Genomic DNA, 26,597 nt, shown 5'->3' with positions numbered 1-26,597 from the left:
ACTTTGAGTCGGTTATAAATTTGATATTTTTGTGTAATGGATATTTGGCGCCGAGGCCGTATACAGGAGTCGGGGTTAGGTGGTTTGAACCCCCCTCTTAATGTTTATCCAAATAGTAAAAACTTTAAAAAAATGAAAAATAAACAAATTTCTGATGCATTTTTAAAAGTTTTTTGTAAACTCCTCTCCCTGGTAAAAAATACTTTTGTAACCCTCCCCCCAAAAAAAACAATTATGGGTACTAGCCTACCCTGCTTTGGGCCAATGTTCTAAATATAATATAATATACATCAATTAGTTTAATTGATATTCTCAAGATTACTATAATTTCCTGGCTACATTTTTTTTTTTTTTTTTTTTTTTTTTAGCTTTTGTTTTTTCTCTATCTTACTATTAAATTAGCATTAAATTAAAATTAGTTTTTTGCTGTCGAAACTGGTCATAAGAATTGAGGTAAATTACTGCGTATACTTTGCGGAAGTCAATGGTCAGAGTATAATAAGAACTCTTATACATGGCTTATTATTCAACTTCCGCTTCCAGAATACAAATCACAGTGAAAATTACAGATGGTTATGTTCCAAAATAATAAAAAAAAGGAAGTTAATTTAGTGGACTAAAGGCTAAGGGGTTGAGGGACGTTGAAGAAATAGAATTCAAAGGGGAAAAAGATAGAGGAAACGTAAATGAAAGAATATAGTAATGCAGTAACAGAAATAACAGGGGAGAGGGCTCTGCCTTTTATATAAAATTTTCATCATTGGAAAGAGAAAGACCGGAAGTATAATTTTTCGTTTATTTTTCCTATAGTGATAAAGATGATATGACGCCCCCTTACCAATAAGGCGGGAGGTTGAGGACAAGAATAGTTCAATAAGGCTCCAGATTAGACAAGCTCTTTCAGAGCTATCCCCTAAATAAATAGTACTTGCAAAAAATATTCTTCATAGCACAGGTGCCTTCGGAACAGGCTCCCTGCCAGGTCCGGAGTGCACTGCGTGGTTGAGGGCTATCACCCATTGCATTAAAAACCGAGTCAAGCTCAAGACGAGCAGAAATTAACATAAATAGGGCTGTCAATCCCCATGCCTTCTCAAGACCAGAGCATAATTTGCACTTTATTAAAAAAAAACCTAACAAATGAACGCGGATTTTCAGTTCCATATACATATGCTGACACATATTCCTCCAAGTCTTAACAATTTCTTTTTTGTTAAAGAAGAGAAAATATTTTAAATGCATTTGGTTTTCTGTAAAGTGTAAATTATATTCTAGTCTTGAGAAGGGATGGGGAATATCAGACGTATTCAGACTATTTCCTGCTCGTTTTGAGTTTATCTCGGTTATTTGTTGTAATTTATGTTTGTTTCGGGTTTGATTTGTTCATTGATGGGGATTTGTGGTAGTTTTGTGCTTGAAAGACTGTTTGAAATTATTTCTGCTCATTTCGGTTTAATGGAGCTCAGCACTTTACTTTTCTTTGGAAAACACATATTGTGGATAAAGTTTTCAAATTAATTTCTGTTCGTATTTTATTGATATAGTCTTTTTCATGGAAAAAGAAAATATCATTTTATGTTTTTTATCATGTTACATCTATAAGAATCATAGTTTGATTTGCTGTATGTATGTTTGAGAAATTTTTTCCATAATTTTAAATCCTTACACAAATAGTGTTGTTTAATTTAGCATAAGCTGACCTGAAAAATAAACTAAACGCCATTCCCAAGAAACCCTATCTATGCTGTTGGGCAACCTGGATAACCTTATACTCTATACGTTTAGTTAATTAGTATGAGCAGAAGGAGACAACTTAACACCCCCAGTCGTTCTTGAGACATTGCTGAAATGTCTTATTGGCAACCACCATATAAACAGTGGCTTTTCATTTAGTTTTAAAAGCAACATTTAGTCTAAAGAAGAATGGGCAAATTGTAAAACTGTGGGGGTTGACATACCCCACATCCCTAGAGACAAAGTTACTAGACTATTCTACTATACTTAACAAAATAAATGTCTCAAAATTCTGACTGAATGAGTTTGGAAAAAGAATGGGCTTGGAAGGATGGCTGCCTTCCCTCCAATCACTTTTTACTCTTAAAAGAATACTAGAACTTACAATTTTCAATCGAATTAGCTCCTTTAAAAGTTTTAATGATATTAAAACTATTATTGAGCGGACCCCCCCCCCCCCTATGACATTGCTTATAAGCCCTTTTTAAAACTTCCGTGCATATCAGTTTTTCGTTTAATTGAGCTCCTCTAAATATTTCCTAAGAGTTTTCCTTAATACCCTTACGGTCGATAGTTACAATAACTTTGGTAGTATTAAGAGTATTAACACAGTGCCTTCTGGCTAGTTCAAAATCCAACATAACTTACCCTTAAAGGTCTAACTTAATAATACAACTCATTCTTGAGATAGTGCTTCGTCACCTTTTTAAAAATCTACATGCTCATATTTTGCTTTCATTTAGTTCAACATCCGCCTAAATATTCCTCGAAAACTTTACCTCAATACCCTTAGCTTGCATAGCAGTATTTATTACATTTTTGGTTTTCTTCAACATCCCCCGCAAAACACGCTGAAATTTTCAACTAAATACCATAAATTTTCCCTGTGCATTGCTAATACGTCCTCTCAACAACCTGTGAGGGCTTAGTGTATTTCAATTTAGTTCAATACAGTTTCAATAATTCCCGATTTCCAATTTCTTCGCCTTAGTACCTATAACTTTAGTAGCAGTATTAGAGGCATCAGCAGTAATAGTAGTAGCAGTAGTAATCGTAACAGTAGAATCAATTGTAGAAGCCTTAGCCTTAGCAGCAATAGTGGAAGTAGAAGCAGTAATGATAGTAGCGGTAGTAGTAGCAGTAGTAGTAGTAATACTAGTATGAGTTGAAGCACTGGCATTAGGATGTAAATATTTTCTTTTGGTTAGTTCAACATATATGTAGTTGTAGTAATGGTAGCATTCGTAGTAGCGTGCATAGTGTCTTTTTTATTTACTCCTTATTTCACCTCAATATCCTTACAAATTTTCACCTTTGTTGGCTTAGCCTTAATAGTACTAGTTTCACAGCATTAGTGGTGGTGGTAGGAAAAGCAGTAACAGTAGAAGCGTTGCATTAATAGCAGTAGTAATAGAAATACCAGCAGCGTTAGTAACAACAGTAGCCTCTACATGTTGCCTATTGGTCTGTTGAATTTACCCTAGTGATATCCCAGAAGTTTCACCTTGATGCCGTAAGCTGTTCCAAAAATACTACTTATGTGCCCTTTTTACCTTCTTTTGATTCCCATTTCATCTAAATACTCTTGGGCTTACAAGTAGATATAATTGAAGTAGTAGTTTAAGTAGTCAAGTAGCAGTAGTGATAGTAGTAGTATTATCAGTAAAAGTAGCAGTTTACTGATAATAGGTAGTAGTGTAATAAATGCAAGGCAAACAGCATTGCCTCTTCTATCAACCAGAAGTCGCAAAGTGCAGAAGCTAGGGTGAAATCCCCAGTTTTTATAGGCGTGATCAAAAACATTCCAACTACATATGATGCCGATAAGGTGAAAAACTGCGTTTCAGGTTGCGAAAGGGCAGAGCAGTATGGTAGAAGTCGAACCTATAAGTTGTACTTTTCTTCCCGCTATCAGCTAGGTCTGGTCATGAAAAACCCGCCAAAAATAGAGTTTGAACGTTTTCCGATTGAAGAATTTGTGTACCTTCCAAAACGATGCTATAACTGCCAGAAATTCGGTCACGTTTCAGCGGCGTGTTCCGCTCCCCAGATTTGTCCCCATTGGGGTTCCTAGGCCATACGTCAAATGCTATTACCCCCTGCACAAATCCAATTGGCTGTGCAGCATGTAAATCGACAAAACATACCTGTCAGTCATTCCAATGTCCTGATATGAAAAAGCAAATTAGAAAGCAAAAACGCTCCGATGAATGAACAGCATGCAAGTACTAAGACGGAGGTGTGTCTCACAGAATCCCCTTAATTGAAGAATTATGTCGGCGAGGCAATATTCTATGCATCCAAGAACATCTGTTGACAAGTGATAGTCTCAGCCTGCTCAAGTTTTCAGACAATCATACATTTTATTTTGTCCCAGCAAAGTCTCGTCAACGTGGAAGACCCTCTGGTGGACTAGCGATAGTATGTAGCTCTGCAGTTGATTCCGAGAGTCTTCATACAGCTGAAAACTTTACGGTTATAAGAGCTGGGAATCTTCTGATTCCCCCAAACTTGTGATTCCCACAAACTTCTCTACCTCCCCACAAACTAAAGCGACGAAGAATCAGATAACCGATTTTAAAAGGCAGTGCGTGTTCTTGCAAAGTGCCTCAAGACCATTATGTTGTCGAAACTGGAATGTGTTATAATCGGAGACTACAACTGTGATCTAGCCGACGACTCGTCTCCTCGGTCCCAGTTGATCCTAATCACATTGGAAAATCGGAATTGTGTGCTTCCAAAAGACAATAATTTTACTTTCGTACACACTAGTGGTTCAGTCTCAAATATAGACCATGTCGCATGCACATCAAACGTGAGTGGCACAGTTAGCGTGCTAATGGGAAGTCACTCCACCGACCATACCCCCATTGAAGCATGTGTTAATTTGTCTATTCCTAAGGAAAAAAGTTCTTCACAGTGGTACGAAATGAAGGATTGGTTAAAGGCCGACTTTCCTCTTTATCAGAAAGTGCTCGACAAGACGCTGCAGAAGATCAATGGACCATATAATCTCCTACAAGCCAACGTGCAAGGGAATATCCAAGAAACTAAAAATACAGGTCAATAGCTTTTGTGCTGAAATCACCCATGCACTGCTAACCGCAGAAAAGGCTGCTATTCCCGTTAGGAAAATTCGTAAACATACTGAAATCCCTGGGTTCTCAAAGAATCGAGAGCTAGTGAAAGTGTGTCAAGATGCTAAGTTTTGGTTCTCGGTTTGGAGGGAAGGCGGTCGCCCAAAATCCGGTGTGTTGAATCGTCTCCGTAAACACACAAAACGTAAATTTGAGAGAAAGCTCTCAAGCAGCATCGTACAAATGTGAAACATGAATATACAGAGAGAATAATCAACGATCCAAGTCGTCTATGGAAAGATCGCGTGAAAGACCACCAAGAAACAACTAAGTCCATGCCTTGTGACCCAAACGACTGGCGAGCCTACTATACGAGTGAATTTAGTGCCCCAGATCCCAGTGTAGCAAGGTCATATATCGAGCAACTTGAATCTGTGCTATCAAATTCGAGTCTTCTGGACTTTACTGTAACTGTTTCAGATGTAACTGCAAATGTCTTTAAGTTGAAAAAGAAAAAATCGTGCGGAGTTGATCGTTTGTGTGCACTTCACCTTGTGAATGGTACTCGTCTTTTACATGACATATTGACATTACTGTACCAGATCATATTCGTAGTCGGAATTGTGCCCGATGTTTTTTGTAGAGTACAACTTATGCCCATCCTGAAAAAAGGGAAGCCAGCTAATATATGCTCCTCCTATCGCCCAATCACTGTGTCGGCAGTTTTATGTAAGCTTTTTGAAGTGCTTATATTGCCGAATGTTAGAAACTGTTGCCAAATGCCAAACTACCAGTTTGGCTTTACGGTAGGTCTTGGTTGCGCTGATGCTCTGTTCGCCCTTGCTGCTATTTTGTCTGATTCTGAGGCAACGGGTGACCCATTAGTTATTGGTTCTTTTGATGTAAGCCGGGCGTTTGACTCGTCGGTGCATGCACAGATCCATTTAGAAGCGTATAAACAAGGGCTAAATCTGTGTATTGTCAGAGTTGTGTATTATATGTACAATAACCTTAGAGCGCAAATTAGAATACCCTCATGTCCGACTGAATCCGTTGTTGTACCAGTATGTAAAGGGGTCAGGCAAGGCTCAATTGTGTCTCTGACTTTGTATAACAATAGCGTTCTGCCGGCACAAGCCCAGGTAGCTACGTATTGTGTTTCAAAAGGGATCGATGTTTCGTTGATGGCGTATGCTGACGACCTACTTAATTTGAACAGGTCTGCCGATCGACTATCGAAGAATTTAGATGTTTTGAGTAGAGAATATAATAAAATAGGTTTATCATTTAATGTGTCTAAATCGGCCGTACTGTTCTTCAACGCGGGTTATTATGAGAATGAAATTCCTTTAGGTGATTCAGCTGTTAAGCCATGTGAGAGCATTTCCTACCTTGGTTTACCAATCGGTCGAAGCCTCTACTCGACAGGAACGTTGCTTTTACGACACGCAGAGGTGAAAATCCGGATTGCTTACGGATCAATCATTGGTAACAGACATCGATTCTGCCGTAGATTTCTTGCGTCGCTGTATAATGACATTGCCCTCCCACATGTACTGTATATAGCACCTTTTTGGAAATATTTGTCGTCCGCCCAATGTACAAAAGTAAGAGTTCTGTTTTTTCGATTCGCGAAGTTCCTTCTGAGACTTCCTCCGTGGACGAAGAACTCGTACATCATGCGTAATTACGGAGTGTCCGATCCAACAGTTTGCATTAACCGGGTCGTAGAGAATTTCCTGGAAAAGGCTAAGGGAAGGACGAACCAGTGGCTAGCTATCATGTGTCAGTAGTTTTTTTAGTGTACATAGCGTGTGTTTACTAATGGTTATGTTCGTAGTGTGATTTTCTTTTCTTTTTCTATTTGTACTCCTATGTGATTCCAGTGAATTTTCGGGTAATAAAAGTACTTACTTACTCACTTACTTATATTTTATTTTGGTCAATTGATCCTCTCTTTTAAGTATTCTCTGAAAGGTACAATTTAACACCCAAATCCATTCTTGAGATACTCTCTTTTGATAATCTGATGGCACAGAGTGTTTTTTTACTTAGTTCAAATTCCTACTCAATATTCTGTCAAATTTTCACTTTCATACCTAGTAGTATTAGTAGTATTTCTAGTAGTATTTCACTTCATACAATTCTAGTAGTATTAGAGTAGAAGTGGTAGTAGTAAGAGTAGCAGTAGCAGTAATAGTGCTGTATTAGTAGCAGTAACAACAGTAATTGCAGCAGTATTAATAGCAGTAGTAGCAAGTACATGTTGCTTTTTGGTCAGTTAAACATCCCACTCATAATGCCCCAGAAGTTTCATCTCGATGCAGTAAGCTGCTCCAAAAATATTACTGAAAAGCATTAGCAGCAATCTGTATGCTCAGAGCACGTTCGAATATTTTGAACAAAATGGCTATCTCAAAATTTTGATCATATATGTTTGAGGAAAAAAAGGCATCGGAGAAGGAGGGGGCTTGTGCCCACCACTACAATCGACTCATGAAAGGGAACTAGAACTTTCATTTTCCAACTAAATGAGACTCTTCTGAAGTTTATACGACCACGCCTTCCATAAATACGTTATATACTCATAGTTTCTTTTCAGTATTGAATAGGGAAATCTGTACAAACTTACAAACTCTTTTGGCTCATAAGAGATCGAGCCTTTCTGTTGCTCATTCATGTCTCGTAAAACGTAATTGTTAACTAAAATAACTCAAAGATGGAATAGAATGTTTCTTTCAGAGAATCGAAAAACTGGTTTACTAATCGACAAAGTCTACGCCAAGAGGCCTGTGAAAAAATGAAGACTATTGAGACAAACTTAAAAAGCATGAAGAGATTGGAGGTTTTCAATTCAATTGAGCCAAATTTCTGGCTAATTATGGTTCATTTATCTGATTCTATTAAATAAAAAAACAAGTTTTTTTAAATGAAAGTAAGGAGCGACATTAAAACTTAAAACGAACAGAAATTACTCCGTATATGAAAGGGGCTTCTCCTCCTCGACACCCCGCTCCTTACGCTAAAGCTTTTTATTGTTTTAAAAAGTAGAGTTGCGAGAAAGAATCAAACTTTAGCGCAAGGAGCGGGGTGTCGAGGAGGAAAAGCCCCTTTCATATACGGAGTAATTTCTGTTCGTTTTAAGTTTTAATGTCGCTCCTTACTTTCATTTAAAAAAACTTGTTTTTTTTTATTTAATTTCTGAAAGTTTTTTAATTAATGCATGACTGATTTTGGCTCTCCGTACATAAATTATTAAAATGAAATTTGCATATTAATTCTTTTTTTGGCTAAATGGCTTTCTCTTAGTTTTGTTCAGACGATTTTGAGAAATAAGGGGTGGGGAAGGAGGTCTTGTTGCCCTCCAATTTTTCGGTTACTTAAAAAGGCAACTAGATCTTTTATTTTTAACGAACGTTTTCATTAGTAAAAAAAAATACGTAACTTAAGAATTAACTTACGTAACAACGTTACTCTTCACACTAAATCTTGTTTTATCCCAATTCTTTAAGAATGACCCCTGAATCAGAAAGGCCGTAGAATAAATAGTTGAAATTATTTTAAAAAATTTTAGCATAAAGAGTGAAGTGTTTATCTCCTCCTAAATACCTCGCTCTTTATGCTAAAGTATTTTTAGAACCCCTCATATGCGTAATAATCTCTGTTCCTTTTTAAGTTTTAGTGCTTCTCCTTACTTTCAATTGAAAAAACTTTTTCATGTTTATATTTTCATTGTTTTTTTTATAGTAATGCTAGAAAGTCCTGCGCCCTTTTCATTGAATTTCTCTCCCCCCATGAAATATTCCTCCAAGGAAAGATCCTCCCATATAGCCCCCTCCCCTGAACCCCACACCCAAACCAAAAAAATTCCCCTGATAACGTCGGTACACTTCCCAGTAACCATTACTGTATGTAAACATTGGTCAAAGTTTGTAACTTGCAGCCCCTCCCCCAGGGACTGTGGGGGGTGAGTCACCCCCAAAGACATAGTTATTATGGTTTTCGACTATGCGGAACAAAATGGCTATCTCAAAATTTTGATCCGTTGACTTTGGGGAAAACAATGAGCGTGGGAGGGGGCCTAGGTGCCCTCCAATTTTTTTGGTCACTTAAAAAGGGCACTAGAACTTTTCATTTCCGTTTGAATGAGCCCTCTTGCAACACTCTAGGACCACTTGGTCGATACGATGACCCCTGGGAAAGAAAAAAACAAAAAAAAAAAACAAATAAACACGCACCCGTGATTTGTCTTCTGGCAAAAAATACGAAATTCCACATTTTTGTAGATTGGACCTTGAAATTTTTTCTATAGGGTTATTTTCCAAAATAAGGCAAATTTTCTCAGGCTCGTAACTTTTGATGAAAATAACTAAACTTGATGAAACTTATATATTTGAAATCAGCATAAAAATCTGATTCTTTTGATATATCTTTTAGCATCGAAATTCCGTTTTTTAGAGTTTCGTTTACTATTGAGCCGGGTCGCTCCTTACTACAGTTCGTTACCACGAACTGTTTGATTTATTAATGGCCGGAAGAAATGATTAAATTGCTCACTATGTGGCCTAACGAAGAAAAATTTTCTGTAACAATTCTCCTACGTGATCTTTTTTATCAGTGTCGCTGTGTGTGAACACGTTTATTAGGGTTTTTAATTCTGTAACGGTTTTTTTTGTCAACAGTACCAAGTACCGAAAAATTAAATGTTTTCTATCACTACGCTTGTTTTTATGCACTGTAGACCGGTGTTGCTTTGTCAGTTTCCTTATTGCATCTTGCAATCCGAAATTCATGGTATTTATATTCAAATATAGCTTAGAAGTGATTTTAATGAACTTTCTGTCTACGCTATGCAGAATGGCTTTCCTTGGTCGCAGTTTTAACCTGCTTAACACTGAGAACAGATAACTGTTTTGATGTAACTTCTTCAGTGTCATGAATTCAACTAACATTATTTTTCTATCATCCCCTACCAGAAATAAAGTTATTGTGTCAGATATGTTGATTATTGCACATAAGTCATTGCGGGTGTTCTGATTCAAGTCAAGAACGATGTCCGCAAGGGGTTGAATCTTTCCCCGATCTAAAGCTGAAAGTAGGAATCTGGGAATGCCCTAATAAATTGTTTCATTTAAACTCACGAACAAACGCTTTTTTGCGAACAACTTTGTACTTTAAATAGTGACCACTGTTTAATTTAGTGACAAAATGGTCTGGTTGCAGTTTTTGTAGTCGGTTAAATCTCAGATCTTCAACGAGAGCCATTTGTCAACAATTAAATCCCAGCAAAAGGAAAAGGTTTAAAAACGGAACGCGGTGATCTCTCACTTCATTAGTTGAATTCACTCACTCATAAATATAGACCCAAGACAGAATTTAAAGACTTAACTGGTAAAGAAACGAAAGAAAAAGAAGGCATGCCAACAATAAAAACTTTTACCCTAGTCAAAAACTGTACATTTCCAGACTTGTTCTAATGAAGATTACTTCTTATATTTATCATTTGCATTTATTGATTTACCTGTAGTGGTCAAAATGTCCAACAATGAAGCCCCCACGGCTCTGGAAGGTCTACCCTATGAAAATTGTATATTACACGATTTGTTTAAACAAATAGTATTTGCGTAAATGGGACAGTACAATTTGCTAGTAAGAATAAATCAAATTATACAAGTTGCATTCATTTTCTGCTGATGCCTTCTAAGTCACATAAGCAATCAAGGGGTCAGGCTATGAGCAATAAATACAGGATGAATGCGGATACAGATGACGGTTAATAGAGGCAGTGACTAAAGAATATCATTTGGTTTGTAAGCTCAATAATTGAGTATTATAGCTCACAGTGGTCACTTTGAGCTTTCAGATGGGAATAGTATTGACACTTTCAAAAAGTAAATTTCGTAATTAGTAAAGTTTAGCAAAGTTAAGTAAAGTTTGGAACAGGGTCAGGGATATGACTCTGTAAGCTCAACTCAAGAGTCAAACCAGCTCTAAATGAATACCTAGAGAAATCGGGGGAAAAACACAGAAAGAGCAGGATAATTTGCCCCCAACCATACATTGCACTCTCGACCAAAGAGAATTTCGTCTCATTTAGGAAATACTTTACGTTGGAAAGCAACAGGCTTTGAGCTCTGTTGCTTTTTGGCCGTCAAAAATTAACAGCTAATGGACAGCATTAAACTTTACTTTTTGTTAACAGTATTAAAGTTTTATTTCTCATATAATTGCCATTCAGTATCAGATTGATAATTTTTCTTGTAGCTACGAGCATATTGATTCTTCATTTATTAATGGTTGAATCTTCTCATAATTCGCATTGGTCTTAGGAAGTGTTAAGAGTTCTGTAGTATCGTCGACCGCCTCTCGGTATGATTTGAATTTTTTGGGCTTTCGAGTTCTGTCTGTAAAGTGGATGGAATCCGCTTATATACGTTATCCTGTCATTAATTACACAGAACTCTATATAAAATTGACAATGTAATCCCTAGATTTTGACTGGCAGCCATTGAAAAATGGAACAACGAGCTCCATGTTTTCAAGGACTCATGGCATAGTTGTAGATCATTTGGATCTGTAGGGTTACGCTACTCAAGGCAAGAATATTATAAGGACTGCGACTCTGGGTTCCCTTTAATTTTCTGCTGAAGCATTTACAAGGCTGCGGTTCCCTGAGTCATTGACAGAGAGCGTAACCTTAATTTAATTAAGTTAGTTTGAAACCTATTGCGAAATTACATTTTTCAGTAAAATCTACTAGCCCTCGTACCATAAATACCATTTGTATAACTGAGATTTTATAAAGGTATATGTGAGGTCAAATGTAAACCATGTTATATACCATTAGATTTCATCGAACATATTCAAAGTGATGTTGCTGTAATTACAGTTAATTATAGTACATCATATATAGAACTCGGTCAATGGATTAGTTCAAGCTAAGAAATATGTAAAATTTATTCGATGATGTTGGCTTGCAATGCACATTCTACAGACCTCACATCAAAACCTGCTAAATGGCTTCCCACTTGGTGCAAATACAAGCTAAATTCTGACTAGATTTGAAAAAGATTAAAGTCTAAACTTTAAAACCTTACGACTTGCTGCGAAAGAGACTAAAATCCTAACTGAGTGCAAAACAAGCTTGTCCCAGCTTTGGAAAGACTTAATAAGCATAAGCAAGGCAGGTATTTTACAATCTTATGAAACAGAATATCGAGGATTTTCAGTTTGTAGCAACACAGAAACAAAATAGATCAGAGGTTCCTCCAGCTTACCTAACTTTATACCCCGCCTGCAACTGTTTAAATTACAGGTATACATTTTAAACATTTTTAGCCAAAAACTGTATGCTAGGCGTCTGGTGCCTTTTTTGAACCCGTAACACGCAGAATTCTCATTCTGTATTGTTGAACAGCCGATGTTTGTGGTGGTCTCTTAATCATTCTTATTCTTCATTCCTTCTATCAAATGTTTGCCCTTCTGAAATGGCCTTTAACCACCTGCTTTTCAGTAAAAATCTAAGCGGTTAGTCTAACCTCCTTAAAATTTACGGGATAAGAGCCTTGGGATAGGTACAGAGGGTAGAGATTTTCAACGGTATTCAGAGGGTACCACCTACCACAGTTCCAAGTTCCGAGTCCTACCGCTACTTCCGAACACTTCCTGCCACAAGGAAGTACTTAGTTCTAGTTGAAATCTGACTTAAACATAGCCAGAGGCAGGCAGAAACTCCTCAAGAAATTTTGAGCTGTTGGCTCTTTTCTGATAAGCACAAGCAAGTTTTTAAGTTTCAAATGTTTTTGGTTCCCTGAACTATGAAGTTTTAAAGCCAGATAGTGCCTCAAATGTAGACGTTAGATTAAAAACGAGCCAACTGACTTAGCGCTAAAACAAGCCAATTCAACACTCGGAACAAAAACGGGCTAAGTCCTGACTCGATGCTAAAAAAGACCAAGTCCAAACCACACCTAACCCCGCCCCTACCAATAACTCTTTAGAAATTCAGGAAAGGAGCGGTTTGTTTGAATTGGAAAAGCTACTTCAATTCTTGAAAAAGAAATAGACATATCGCACCTTGATTGATCCAAAATAACGGAAAGATCTTCAATCTCTATGATTTGTCCTCCAAAATAGTTTGAGCCTCCTCCAAAAAGAAAAGTAGGCTAAGCCACAAGGTTGTATATTTGGTGTCTTAAATGTTCATATTCTATAAACCCGGTCCTGTTTATTTTGCTATTCGGTCATTTGTTCGAACCTTTGGTTCCATATGCTCCCCTAAGTTGCACATCAAGCTAATTACGGTGTGGCTCTTGTTGACCTGTCATAAGAGCAAATGCAGTACTTGTCAGCTTGACATTTTGATTGAAACAATTAAAGCCTTTGCTGACAATCTTTCAAATCCATACTCCCTACTTTTTAATGAAATTTTCTCTACCGGTAAATTCCCAAATTGTTGGAAAGTAGGTTTTATATCTCCCGTGGAATAGAAAGGTAACAAAAGAGATTTTTATCGTGCCCGCTCCATAACACTTGCTCCCCTTTTTTTAAAGTATATGAAAGCTTTTTAGCTGAACGTTAAAAGGAAATATAATTCCAAATGTTGACGAGAGGCTATTCGGAAGCTTGTGCTCTACATCCACAACCCACTATCGTGTCCACCTTGCGGAGGCAATTTTTTGTACACTTGAAAAGCCCAATAACTGACTCAATATTGTAGCAGTGAACTTTAAAAAAGATTTGAATTAAATTAACCCTAATACATTGGTAGAAAAACCAACCAATGAATTTTAGGCTGACCCCTTTTCATTAGAATTAATGTGTCTTTCCTATATAATAGTATCCAAGTTGTCAAATACCTTAATGCTTATTCCGATTACCTACAAACTTACAATGGAGTGCTCCAAGGAACCCTCTAAGGTCCAATCTTATTTATCACAATGATATATAACCCTGGTGTTGATAGATGGAATCTTGGTCTTGCCTGATAGATGGAAATTTGTTTATGATGTAACAGTCTTAAAGACTTGTTTCAAAAATCTAAAAGTAACTCAATGGATATCCTGGAACAAATATCAGACGAACCAACTACTAGCGACATGACAGTCAATACTTTAAAATCACCAATTTTAGTAATTATTTTCCTTAAGACTTTGTTCTGTTATTCTTTTACCTGCCCAATCCCTCCTGAAATGTCTGTTAGCACTATGAAATTACTGGATATTACCATCTCAAGCGACTTAAAATGGGGTCATGATGTTAATGATACTTTAAAAAACACAAATACTACATTTCCCCTCCTTAAACTCCTTAAAAAATTTAAATGTCTTAAATTACTTTGTTTGAGAATTTATCGTTTATTTGTACGCCCAATCCTGGAGCGTAACTGTCCTGTTTGGCATCCTAGTATTTTTGATGAGTTGTCAGAAAGAATAGAGGAAGTCCAAAAAAGTACTTAAGAATTATTTCCAATAAGGGTAAAGAACCTTATATCTCCCTTCTTTAAAGTATCAATCCATGCTTTTCGCCAACAACGCCTCCATAGCCCTGGGACAAATTACCTTTTCCTTAGTCAAATTTTCCCCCTTAAACCTTGCCTCCCTCGTTCTGCTTCAGCAAAACCCCCCTTCTTACCTCAATAAAACTTTCTACCGAAAGATATAAAAGTACCTACGTCCCACATTCTACGCATTTTAAATACAAGAGATCACCCCTCCTTTCTTTTACCTTAGAACTGTTAAAATTTTAATTTACAAATTTAGTTGTTTAGTAAATAAATTGCGTTTTATAAGTTTTAGTGCAAGACTAAATAATCCATTTTGATCTTTTTAATTTAGCTATTTTGACTTTTGTTACTGTTTCACAGCTGTTTTTTAATCTTTTTTGACTTCCTGGAAAAAAATTCTAGGCTTATATTTGCTTGTTGTTTTTGTATATTTGACACTAAAGTACAACAAACCCAATATACCATTATAACCCAACAAGGAATACAGTGCTTTTAGTGATAAACCAAGCTTGAAAATAAAAGTTTTGGGAAGAAGATTGGACAGGAAAGTGGACAGTGGAATAAATAGTAAAGTGGACAATATTGCTATTAGAGAAATGGGATAATGACGTATTTGCTACTCATCCCACTCTTATTCGCAGCAGCCCCTCAGAGATCCTATTGAGTGCATCTTTTTAGCCATATAATGGAATTTTGCAATGTTGCTGCTATGAAATTTGACTAAGTCGTAAAAAATTTTATAATGCATAGAGTTTTGTTTTGTACAATCATGGGATCAGCAGAGGCTTCTGAAAAATTTGAAAAATCGTTCAAAGGAGAGCCACAGAGCAAATCACAAGTTTTGAAGGATTTCTTCCGCTTAACAGAACTGGTTTAGAGGAAAACTAGCATAAATAGAGCACCAAGTCACAAATAACAATATTCATCAGATTCAACTAAATTTTTCTGTTTATACAGACGAAATACATTACAATATATTTTTAGAATTATTACTTTTAATAAATTTTATCAAAATTTTAATTAATCCTTGTAGTTGCGTAACAAAACCACAATCCTAGTAACGAAGCCTTGTTTTTTATTTTTGTTTGTTCTTTTACCCACTTACTAAGTAGATTATTATAGCTTCTGCTAAATATCAAGGGTTGGATGAATTGTTTTTATATTTAGATCTTTACACTTTATAGGTGGCTCTGATTTCAAGAGAATCAAAGTTGGTTGATCGTTGCAGTTTTAGCTTTTTAAATATGGGCTGGTAAAGAAAATAGGCGTCGTTTAGGGGGGGTGGTAAGGGGGCTAGATCTACCACTCTCCTCATAATTTTGAAAACATTATAATTCATTAAGCTAGCCTAAATGATAATTGGTGCGAAGATTGTTTATGTGTAGCCAGTTTCATTCTTTTTTTTGTCAAAACTTAAAATCAGACTATGTTAAGAGGTACATTTTAAGTTAATTTTCTATTAAATCAGCGTTCACATCGCAAAAATACGGGCATGCGAGTTTCGGGTAAAGTTTAATTTGGTAAGGTACTTGCTTGACCTTGTACTTGAATCAGAACGCAAGCTGTGCAGCTTCACTACGCACTAGAAAGTGTCAGACGGTCAGATCCATTTTGGTGTGGACAAGGGTCAAAGGGACAAAAATTTCAAGCCAATCAGCTTGACGTCCGAACATATCGATGGCAAATGTGTATAAACGTCCCCAATTGGTTTAAAGTCAAATTTGATTATGTTTTTTCTAAGATTTTACTGGCTTCCACACCTTTTTTTCAGTCTGAGAATTTTTTATGGCATAGGTTTTCTAGGAACAAACGAGGTAAAAAAAAACCTGCGATAGACACAACCAAATCAGGGTAGACTGTTACGGCAAGGGATGGTTTCCGGGACAAACTTCTGCTCAAAATGTTGTCTTATCATTTCATTCAGGGCCTGGTCACGTAGCCTCAGATTTGAATATTTTCATTGGTCATGTTTCGCCTTTGTGCACAAGGATGGAAAAAACAAAGGATTCATACCCTCGCCTATTAGTGTTAATACTAACCTCATTCTTTTTCCAGAGTAATCCAGGCACTTTTGAAAAGACAGAGGAAACTACTTATATGCTGGCATTAATTTCATCATTGCACCCACCATTAATGTCTAAAATTGAGCTTGTGTATTCAAATTTGTCAACTAGCTCAGTCTGGCAGCAAATCAATATTAGAGGTGATCAAGATTCATCGTTAGTCATCGCTTGTGTCTTCTCAATACTGATCTTCAATAAAATGGGATCAGCTACTACAGATACTATCTAGAGTATGTCTTGAGTTTGAAGAGAGGAACTACTTAGCAGCAAGACAGACATCTTCCACGTAGTCCAAATCGGTGACGTTGAAATCTGAGCCTATGTTGATTCCAACACAGCCTTCCAGAGCTTTCTTTAAAGTATAGTCTATTATAAAACTGAAAAGCACTGGGGAATACAACCTTGTCCCACATCGTAGTCAATATTGGACAAAGACGAGAGCTCCCCGTTGACTTGGAAGCAGGCTTGCCTGTTCGTAGTATGTCTGGAATAAGTAAATGATCGTAGATGGCTCTCCATTGTCTAGCATTGCCATCTAAATACCAAACCAAGCCAATTATTATCGCAAGATCGGTAAAGACGCCTGTTGTTGTTTCCTGATGTTTAGCCCTCTTCCCCATTCTTGAACACAGGGATGATAACAGAGTTCACATGTCCTTAGGGGGTGATTCTTTTGTTTAAATTGCATCAAAAATATTCTGAATGTTGCATCTAGGCTTGGTGCTGCTTTGAAAATTTCCGTTAGGCCCGAGCTAAATCAGGTAGCTTTTTGATTATTGAGTTTGTTGATGACTACCTGGATCTCTTGCAAAGTTGGTGGTACAACATCATAACATTAAGAAGACTTTGAAAAAAGACATTCATCTTTCTGCAATACCATCCTTATTTATGAGAAGGGCTCTAGGATTGCTTCTTGTTGGAGTGTTATTATTATCTTTTATTATTGTCTTTTTAATTACCGAAATTTGTTAAGGTCTCCTCAAACCCATCGCGCGGCTTTCTCCATACTTGTTGACAATTAATGCTAATATCTCCTGTTCAATCCAATGCAAATGAACGTTAAATCAGGATTCAGGATACAATTCTGACTAGCCTATAGATATAAGTTTATTTCTTTGCTACCTGATTAGCCCTTTAATACAAACATTACACCCAATACCAGATATTAGAATGTGGTCGAGTTATGCTCGTTTCCTTCCATCTCCGGATCTCCAGGTGACCTTGCGAAATGGTTTGTGCTTGAACAGGCTATTGGCTACAAATATTTTATGGAGTTGAGCTAACTAAACGATTCCTTTCGCTCACTTGCATCTTTAAATAAAAAATTACCTACAGCTCGGTCATTGTCGGCTTCACGGCTACCAATGTAGGCGTTGGAATCTCCTGCAACGATCAGAAGGTCACATCTTGATACGGATCTAACTAATACTGTTAGCTTATTGTAGAGCTTGTCTATTTCAAATTCTTTTGAGATTCTGTTGGGAGTATATGTGACAATAGCAGTGATTTTGAAAAAGTGGCTCTTCAAGCAGGCCAAACCTAGTCACTAAGAGATGTCTTGTCGTTCTAAGAGGTTGATTGTGGGTCTTTCATTAATGAGGCTTCCTACACCAACTTGACCTGAACCATCATCTAGACCGGAATTAAAGAAGGGAAAGGGATCCTGCTCATCAAGAATAATGCCAAGCTCATTTTCGATGGTTTCGTTTCCTTTCGTTTCAAATTGGTCAAGGATGTCCATTCCTTAGCATTTGGACTCTCCAGCAAAAAGCGTTCTTGTTGTCGAACACTTCATTGAGCAAACATTCCAGCCCCCTAAACTGAAGGATTGTCGTTATTTAAATAGAGGACTCACTAACTTTTCACAAGGGTCACCTGAGCCATCTGGCACATTGCACACCGGGGATGCTTTAGATATAAGACTTTCATAGCTATTGCCCGCAATTTTTATACAATTCACGAGAATATATTTAGCCTCATTTAATTTTTGTTGTTTCTTATCAATTATAAAGTAGTTTTCCGAAATAAGTTTCCTGACATCTTAAAAACACGCTTAGGCCTATATTTTCAAAAAATTTCTGGGGGGACCCTTTTCTCTTGAATGGTATTCCAGATCCCTAGATGTCGGATCCTCTTACTTTCCCCTCAATCGAAATGCTAAATTACACCTATGATAAAGGATAGACACAAAGCTGAAAATATTGTTACAAGCCTTCAACAGATCTGAAATCCAGGTAAAACACTGCATAACACTCTATGCTCTTTTTTTCTCTCTTAACTAGACTATCCAGCCTTATCAACAATGTGGTTGGAAATAAAAACATTAGAAGCTAGTATGATGCCTAGAAGTCAAATAAATCAACAATAATATAACTTTGGGAAGGGTTTTGCGTCCCTTTCATCAAAAAATGTTGAAAAAAAGACAAAATTTAAAATATTTTATAAGCAATTCATGATAATTACGGAAGAGAATATACCGTACAGTCTGATCTCCTTCGCCTAAAAAAAAAATTACTTCTCGTCTATATATTTCTCTATCTTTCATAGTTAATTATTTTTACTCGTTATTTATAATACAAATATTTCCCATCAAAATATGAGAATTCTGGAATTTTCGAGTCAAATGGGAAGTAAATTTTTTGTACTTTAACAACTTGCGGGCCATCTATCTAGCTGCTAAACTATTAAACAGAAATTCTACCTTCCTAGAAAAATGTTATATATGTGTGTTCAGGATGACAAATAATGACCAAACGGTAGATTTTACTTAAAATATTTATGCATGAGAAATATTTTAAGCTAATTCAAGGAACTATAGAGCCTCTAAATGGCATTTCCAACTAATAGTTAAAGTGTAATTCTTTATCCACTTGAAAAAGTTTAAACAAGTTGCTGTTATGATCTAATGCGCACCAAAACTGTTGTTTAAAAACCAATATGCTATATAATTTATGTTTTAACAGTTCTATATAACAGACTATCAATTCTAGAATAAAGAAATCTACCTTTCACATATAGAAATCTCGACGACAGAACATTCTATTTACAAGAATATAATACCAGTCAAATATTCTTATCTTACAGCCAAAATTAGGTACTAAAGATTATGTATTACTTAGCTTCTCATTATAAAATCAAGTTAAGAAAGTTAGTTTTGATTATGAATAATCAAAAGAATAAAACAATTACAAAAAAAGAATTTTTCACCAAAAAATAAAGAGCCACGTTAAAACTTAAGATGAAAGAAAGTAATGTGCAGACGAACAGAAATTTTAATTTTTTATCATGATAAGATACTTCAAATTCTTGAATCAATTGGTGACATAATGTGGCTTTAAAATTGTTTCGTTCGTATTTTATTAATAGAGCTCAAGTTGTACAAAATGCAAATGCAACATCGGAGTGCCATTTTTTACCTTACGAAGTGCCACAAGGCTCAATAATGGGACCACTGCTTTTTCTCATTTATATTGACCATGTAAAATATTATTTATCTGAAGCTAATATCATAATATTTGCAGATGCCACACTTTTTAGTTGCATGTGAAAATCTATCTTCTTTATTTAAAAAATGGAAACTGCTCTGACCGAATTTGTATCGTGGGCTGATTCACAGTATTTAACATTAACTTATGGTAAAAAAAAATTATGGTTTATTTTCTAGAATCGGATCAACCCAAACAGACCTCAATTTAAATTTAAAATATAATATTATAAAAAGAGGAAAAACCAGTAGATATCTTGGATTTATTATTGATGAGAATATTTCGTGGAAAGAACATGCCAAGTTAATTGGTAACAAACTTTTAAGGTCCCTTGGAGTTATTCTCCGTCTTAAATTCCGTTTCCCTAAAAAAAAAATCCTGAAAGTGATTTATCATTCTATTTTTCATCCCCATTTGTCTTATGGATGCTCTATATGAGCGAGTAACTTCATCTGATGTTGTAAGAAAATCCAGATCACCCAAAATAAGGCCATTGAAATTATATCACCTCTTCAGCATTCAGATAACGTTAGCTTCCATTTTAAGCTTACTAAAATATTTAATGTGTCAAAGACTAGGGATTTTCAGATCGGAACTTTTTGTTTTAAATATTTTAGCAACCTCCTTCCATCATCATTTGAAAATCAATTCACTTTAAATCTTGATTTGCATACTTAAGAAACGCAGGATTCATGTAACATTGTCCACGAGACATCGTCAACAAAAAGAACTTCTTTTTTGATTAAATTTGTTTGCACCAGCTATTTGAATTTTATTCCCCTTTGAAATCCGGAACTCTAATAAACTTATTACCTTCAAGTGAGCAGTGAAGGGTCATTACAGGAATAATGTTTAGATTTGAATGTCGTGCGGTCCTCCACTTTTTGGTCTTTTCTTTTCTTTTCTTTTCTTTATCTTCGTCACCCCTCCCCTCTTTTTTCTCTTTTTTGATAAATCCAGTTGATTCATTGTTTCTGTTTGTTGATTGTTTAATTATTCTTTAGTTAAGTTTCTTTCGTAGCCAAGCACCTTTTGTGCTTTCCTGGCCGATTATGTACAGTAATTATGTGTTTTTTGTTTAAATATATATGATTGAGTTGAATTGAATTGATAAAATAAATGTGTGGCCTATGTGGGAAATTCAGTCTGTACCATGAATGAAGAGTTCTAGTATTATTGAAATAGCAAGCATTTCCAAAAATTTACCTCGATTGAAGACTAAGGGTTTGTCAATATAGTTCGTATATCTTCTCTCAATTCTACATATCTGAATAAAGGAAAACACCCTCTTGACAACCTGAAACAAAATGCAGCGCTTTAATTTGTGATTTAATCTAAGTTATTAATTTGGCTTGAAAAAACTAATTTGGTAAGTTTGTTCATATATTGACGTTTCATTGCAGCTTAAAACAAACAGAAATTATTCTTTACATTAGGGGGTCTCTCCCTTCTAAGTATTTCACTTTTCTCACTAGAGTTTCTTAGTACTTCTAAAAAAAAGCTTCTTATTGTTCTAACTTAACGACCCTTGTGTTACAAGAGTCGTTCTTAAAGGATTGGGACAAAATACAAACTTTAGCGTAAAAAGCGAGGTATTGAGGAGGGGGAAACCCCCTTACTTTTAGTTGAAAAAACTTGTTTTTCATTTAGTTTTTGATGTCTTTTTAAATAACACCGGGAAATCCTGCTCCTCCTTCCGGAAAAATTCTACCTCCCCAATTGGCGAATTCTCCCAGTGTAAAATTTATCTTGAAAATTTCGCCCCCTAGAAACTTCCCTCCACATATAAAGTCCCCATTGTTACAAGAGTCGTTCTTAAAGGATTGGGACAAAATACAAACTTTAGCGTAAAAAGCGAGGTATTGAGGAGGGGGAAACCCCCTTACTTTTAGTTGAAAAAACTTGTTTTTCATTTAGTTTTTGATGTCTTTTTAAATAACACCGGGAAATCCTGCTCCTCCTTCCGGAAAATTCTACCTCCCCAATTGGCGAATTCTCCCAGTGTAAAATTTATCTTGAAAATTTCGCCCCCTAGAAACTTCCCTCCACATATAAAGTCCCCATGCAGAAATTTCAACCCCCCCTCCACACCCAAAAAGTCTATGCGAAGTTCCCAATAACAAATACTATACGCAAAAAATGGGCAAATTTGTATAGCTTAAAGATCTTTACCCAAGGCTGTGGAGGGTCATGTTATATCAAAAGGTATAGTTGATGGACCTTTCAACTATGCTGAACAAAATGGGTATCTCAGAATTTTTATCGTATGATTTTTGGGGGCAAAGGGGTGTGGAAGAGGGGCTATATGCCTTCCAATCATTTAGATTACTTAAACTGGGCACTAGAACTTTTAATTTGCGTTCAAATGAGGCCTCTCCCGATATTCTAGGACTATTGGCTTGATATGATCATCCCTGGTAAAAAAAACTGATAAAACAAACAAATAAACACACATCCGTCATTTTCGTCTGGCAAAAAAAAATTCAATATTTTTGAAGATCGGAGCTTAAAACCTCTACAGTAAGGTACCCTAACACGCTGAACCTGATGTAATGATTTTCATTTATATTATTTGACTTTTAGGGGGTGCCTCCCATCTTTGTCGAAAATCAAGTAGATTTGTTTAAGGCTAGTAGCCTTTGATGGGTAACACTAAACGAATCTTATGTATTTGGAATGAACATAATAGCTCGATTCTTTTGATATATCTATAGATATTACAATTCCATTTATAGAGTTTCGGTTACTATTGAGGCGCATCGTTCCTTACTTATCCTTACTTATAATTCGTCACTACGAGCTGTTTCAATATGAAATATTGTAGCTAAAAATGATGGAATATTTTTAAGGTTCTCAAAACAGGTGAAAATCATATCATCACATGCAATGTACTAAAATATAAAAAAAAAGAAACCAGTCAAGGATAGAATTCACTTACTTTGTTACTAAAAGTAAATAGTGGCATTAAAACTTCAATCAAACAGAAATTATCTACCGAATTTGGAGGCTGCTCTACCACCTCAATACTCTCTTCTTTACAATAGACTTTCCTCCTTAATACTTCCTTAAGACCAAATACTCTGAAGCAATAACATTTTTATAAGAAGTTTCGTTGTTCTATCATAATCTTTTGCTCTGTACAATGTAATTTCAGTTCAAGTGTTTTCAAAGGAAAACGGTAAATAACAGACATAAAATTACTAACTGGCTATGCTTGTCTTAAAGATATCAGTCAAACTTTATCTTGTAGAGCATAGGGCTGAGGAAAGTTTCATCCTCCCTCGCAAATGAAGGACGATTTATATCTGTTTAAATTATAATTTTGATCTTTAGTTTAGGCAGAAAATGTTTTTTTAAATTAAATTTCTCTCCATTTAAATATTAATAATTAATTTACATAACAGTTAATGAAATCCTGTGGTTTTCCCGCCCCCTTTCCAAGGCTGTGCCGAAATTTTAATGCAATCTTTTATGTAATACATCATACATCCACAATAATAAGTGATCTTTCTCCCTCCCATATTGACCGCTTAGTTTATTCGTACAAATAAAGGAATGCTAGATAGGAAATCTCGAGCCGACATACATACGAAGGACCTCTCAGTAAGAAGTGAAAAGATGTGCAATAAAATAGGCAATTTTTAAGGCTTCTGGCTCCTCCTCTCTCCATAAAATGTATGATGGCCCCTTTCCAGCCAGTACCTGATGTGATATAATATTCTAGAACTCGGCATATACGGTATTGCTACATGTATGTTGAATAAGCTAGCTGTTCCATCTGTACAGACTGCGCATATGTTTAGGGAAGAATGCACCACCGCTTGGCAGTAAGGCCTTTGAAATGAAAAGAAAATGCATACAGTTTTTCCACAGCTTCAAACTACAAGGGTATTTCATAATTTTCCTTCAACATCCTTTTGGCTCTAGTCAGTCAACAAAATTTGTTTTGTGGCATAAACTGGTAGAATTCGGAAATTTGTTGTGGCTTGATCTCTTTGCAAATTTAAAAGGGTCCCAAAAATTTTGACACTCATATTAAATAAACCCATCTCTCGACCTTTGAGCATCATTGTTCCGATACGATTGCTCCTGAGAAAAAACAAACAATTAAAACAGATTTCCACGACCAGCTCTCTCAGAAAAACATTAAATCTCTTGATTTTCATAGACCTTGTAAATTCTTAATTTAATTTTATGATTTTATTACAGTCATATTCATATCTGTAAAAAAAACTAGGAGGGCACAGACCCTCCCCCTGATCCACTCCCAATGGACGCTACTGAATTAAAGTTAGGTTCACTTTGTCAGGATCACATTATTAAGGGACCTAATATGCATCAAATTTAACATAAATACCCCACCTAAAAACTTAAAGCGATTGTGATATTATTCGTAGACTGTATCAAAAGCTGTCAGAGCGAATAAAGGACCTAATTTAGAACCTTGATAAGAAAAAGGCTCATAAAACGGACTTATCCCCTTTTGGAAGACGGGCAAAATGCTCCTTGGGCAGAAACCTGCCTCCAATTATGGCAATGTTTTAAGCATTCAAACTTTTCTGGATTTACCTAGACAAACTGACTGGTCAAGATTATAAATTGCTTTTGAAAGATCAGAAAAAATAACTGCAACAAATGATCCCTTACAATCTAGTATCTATTACAATAGATACTAGAATAGTATCTGACATTGAAACAAGGCATTGAGTTGCACTATGTTCTAATCTGAAAACTGATATAAGGTAATCAATCATAAAGTAAACACAGATGAAACCCTTTAACATTAATTTGAAACTTGCAAGGGACATGCGCTTCTAAACCATTTAATTAGTTTCTTATTGTCGATAATTTTGGACAAGCCTGAACTGATAATATCGAAGTCAGTTAGGCTTGTAGTACGTACCTTGATAATCAAAAGGTGGTGTCAATATAAGTGCGACTAGTCTTTACTAATTAATTAGTAAATATAACTGCGACTAGTCTACCTACTACTACTACTACTAATAATGACTCACTGCAGCACCAAGCCACCTGAGGCCAACACAGCCACGCACGCTCCTCCTCCAACCTAATCTATTTAAAGCCTCCCTCTTTACACCCTCCCAGGAAGTTCCCATTTCCTTTAAATCTTTATTTATGACATCCTCCCAACCCGGACAAGGACGACCTGCTTTCCGTGTAGCCCTAGACGGTTGGCCAAAAAGGACAATCTTCAAATAGGACTAGTCTACCTGGCTGTAATTAATTCCCTGCTTAATCATCACGACGACCGTTACAAGTTTGTAGATGATCTGTCCATAGTGCTCGCTTACCTGGTCAAAAACACTATCATAACAAAGAAGTTTTCAGACCAGTTATTTGATCAGCTAAAGACCGAATGCTCAAGTCATGATCTGACCATTAACGTAGCCAAGTCGAAGATAATTTGTTTCAACCCTCTGAAGCGGAATATAGATATGCCTCTAGCCCCTTTCCCGATTGTGAACGAAATAAAAATCTTAGGAGTAACTTTCACTAGTGACGGTAGTTTCAGCGCCCATATTAATTTAACCGTCCACAAGGCTAATGCAAGCCTTCAGACACTTACCAAAATGAGGCGTTTTGGGTGTGATACTGAAAGTCTTCTCCATGCCTACATGTGTTATGTTCGCCCGTTGCTCGAGTACGTGTGCCCGGTGTGGGGTCCATCTGCTATCCGCACAGCGTACCTATTACGCGACATAGAGTGCGTCCAGAAAAGAGCAACAAGGACTATACTCCGAAACCGTGACATACCCTATGATCAAGCCCTCGCTAAACTAAATTTATCTCCACTTAAAGTCCGGCTTGAACACCTTAGCCAATAAGAGCCACCGATCAATACTACCCGAACCAGCCCCTCCCAATAGCCGAACTCGGTTACAATATAAACTTGTACCCCCTAAAGTACGAACTAATCGTTACGCCAACTCATTTGTGCCTTTCTTCACAACATTTTTTAATGCTGAGTCGTAGTGTGTGATTTTTGTTTAAATGTATGATTTTTGTAAAAAAAACTGAATTTAGCTATGCTACGATAGTTTTTAAATATACTGATCTTTCTCTCTCTCTCTCTCTCTCTCTCTCTCTCTCTCTCTCTCTCTCTCTCTCTCTCTCTCTCTCTCTCTCTCTCTCTCTCTCTCTCTCTCTCTCTCTCTCTCTTTACTACAGGTAATTAAAGAATGGGATAAAAAAGCCCGTCTACGGTATCTTTATTTGATTTATGAACGGGTAATGTTATCTCGCATACCTTGATAAATAGTAATGAAAAATTTCAAAAAACCTTAGCAAATACCAATGTTTTTGAATAGGTCAAAGGTCACTAAGATTTCTCGAGACGGATGTCTTAGGAATCAGAAAAAAAGAACAGAAGAATATTTTTCAGAAAACAGGAGAAGATTCACAGGAACTAAGAACCTATAGAAGAAGAAAATATGCATTAACACGTGCTAATGGACTGTTGACTATATTTAACCTCTTTTTTATGAATTATGCGAAGGGAAAACCTTATATTCTCGGTCAAGGCTTGTAAGCCTTTTCAGAGCTTTTAACTTTCTTAGAAATGTAGCCCTTTGGAACTTAGGAACAATTACAGGTATGTTGTTAGCTCTGACGTTATTAGGTGGTAAGAAAAGTGAGAATTCCGTTGAAATTGTTAAACCCATTAGCTTACAATGTTGAAACCAAAACAGTTAAACTGAAATTGAAAGTTCGA

At 36.2% G+C, this 26,597-nt stretch overlaps 1 long non-coding RNA gene across 8 annotated transcripts in view; it reads right to left on the bottom strand.

Annotated features, from left to right (window-relative positions):
* The window catches only part of LOC136035459 (uncharacterized), a 127,978-nt gene that overhangs the window by 48,167 nt on the left and 53,214 nt on the right, over window positions 1-26,597 (bottom strand). For all 8 annotated transcript variants that reach the window (XR_010619437.1, XR_010619435.1, XR_010619436.1 and 5 more), the window contains one exon: window positions 21,071-21,161. This is a non-coding gene — a long non-coding RNA (uncharacterized LOC136035459). The remainder of the gene's footprint in view (window positions 1-21,070; window positions 21,162-26,597) is intronic.

The sequence above is a fragment of the Artemia franciscana genome, chromosome 14, assembly GCF_032884065.1.
Source record: "Artemia franciscana chromosome 14, ASM3288406v1, whole genome shotgun sequence".
Taxonomy (NCBI): Eukaryota; Metazoa; Arthropoda; class Branchiopoda; order Anostraca; family Artemiidae; genus Artemia; species Artemia franciscana.
The sequence above is the reverse complement of the archived record's forward strand: the minus strand, read 5'-3'. Positions and strand labels throughout refer to the sequence as shown.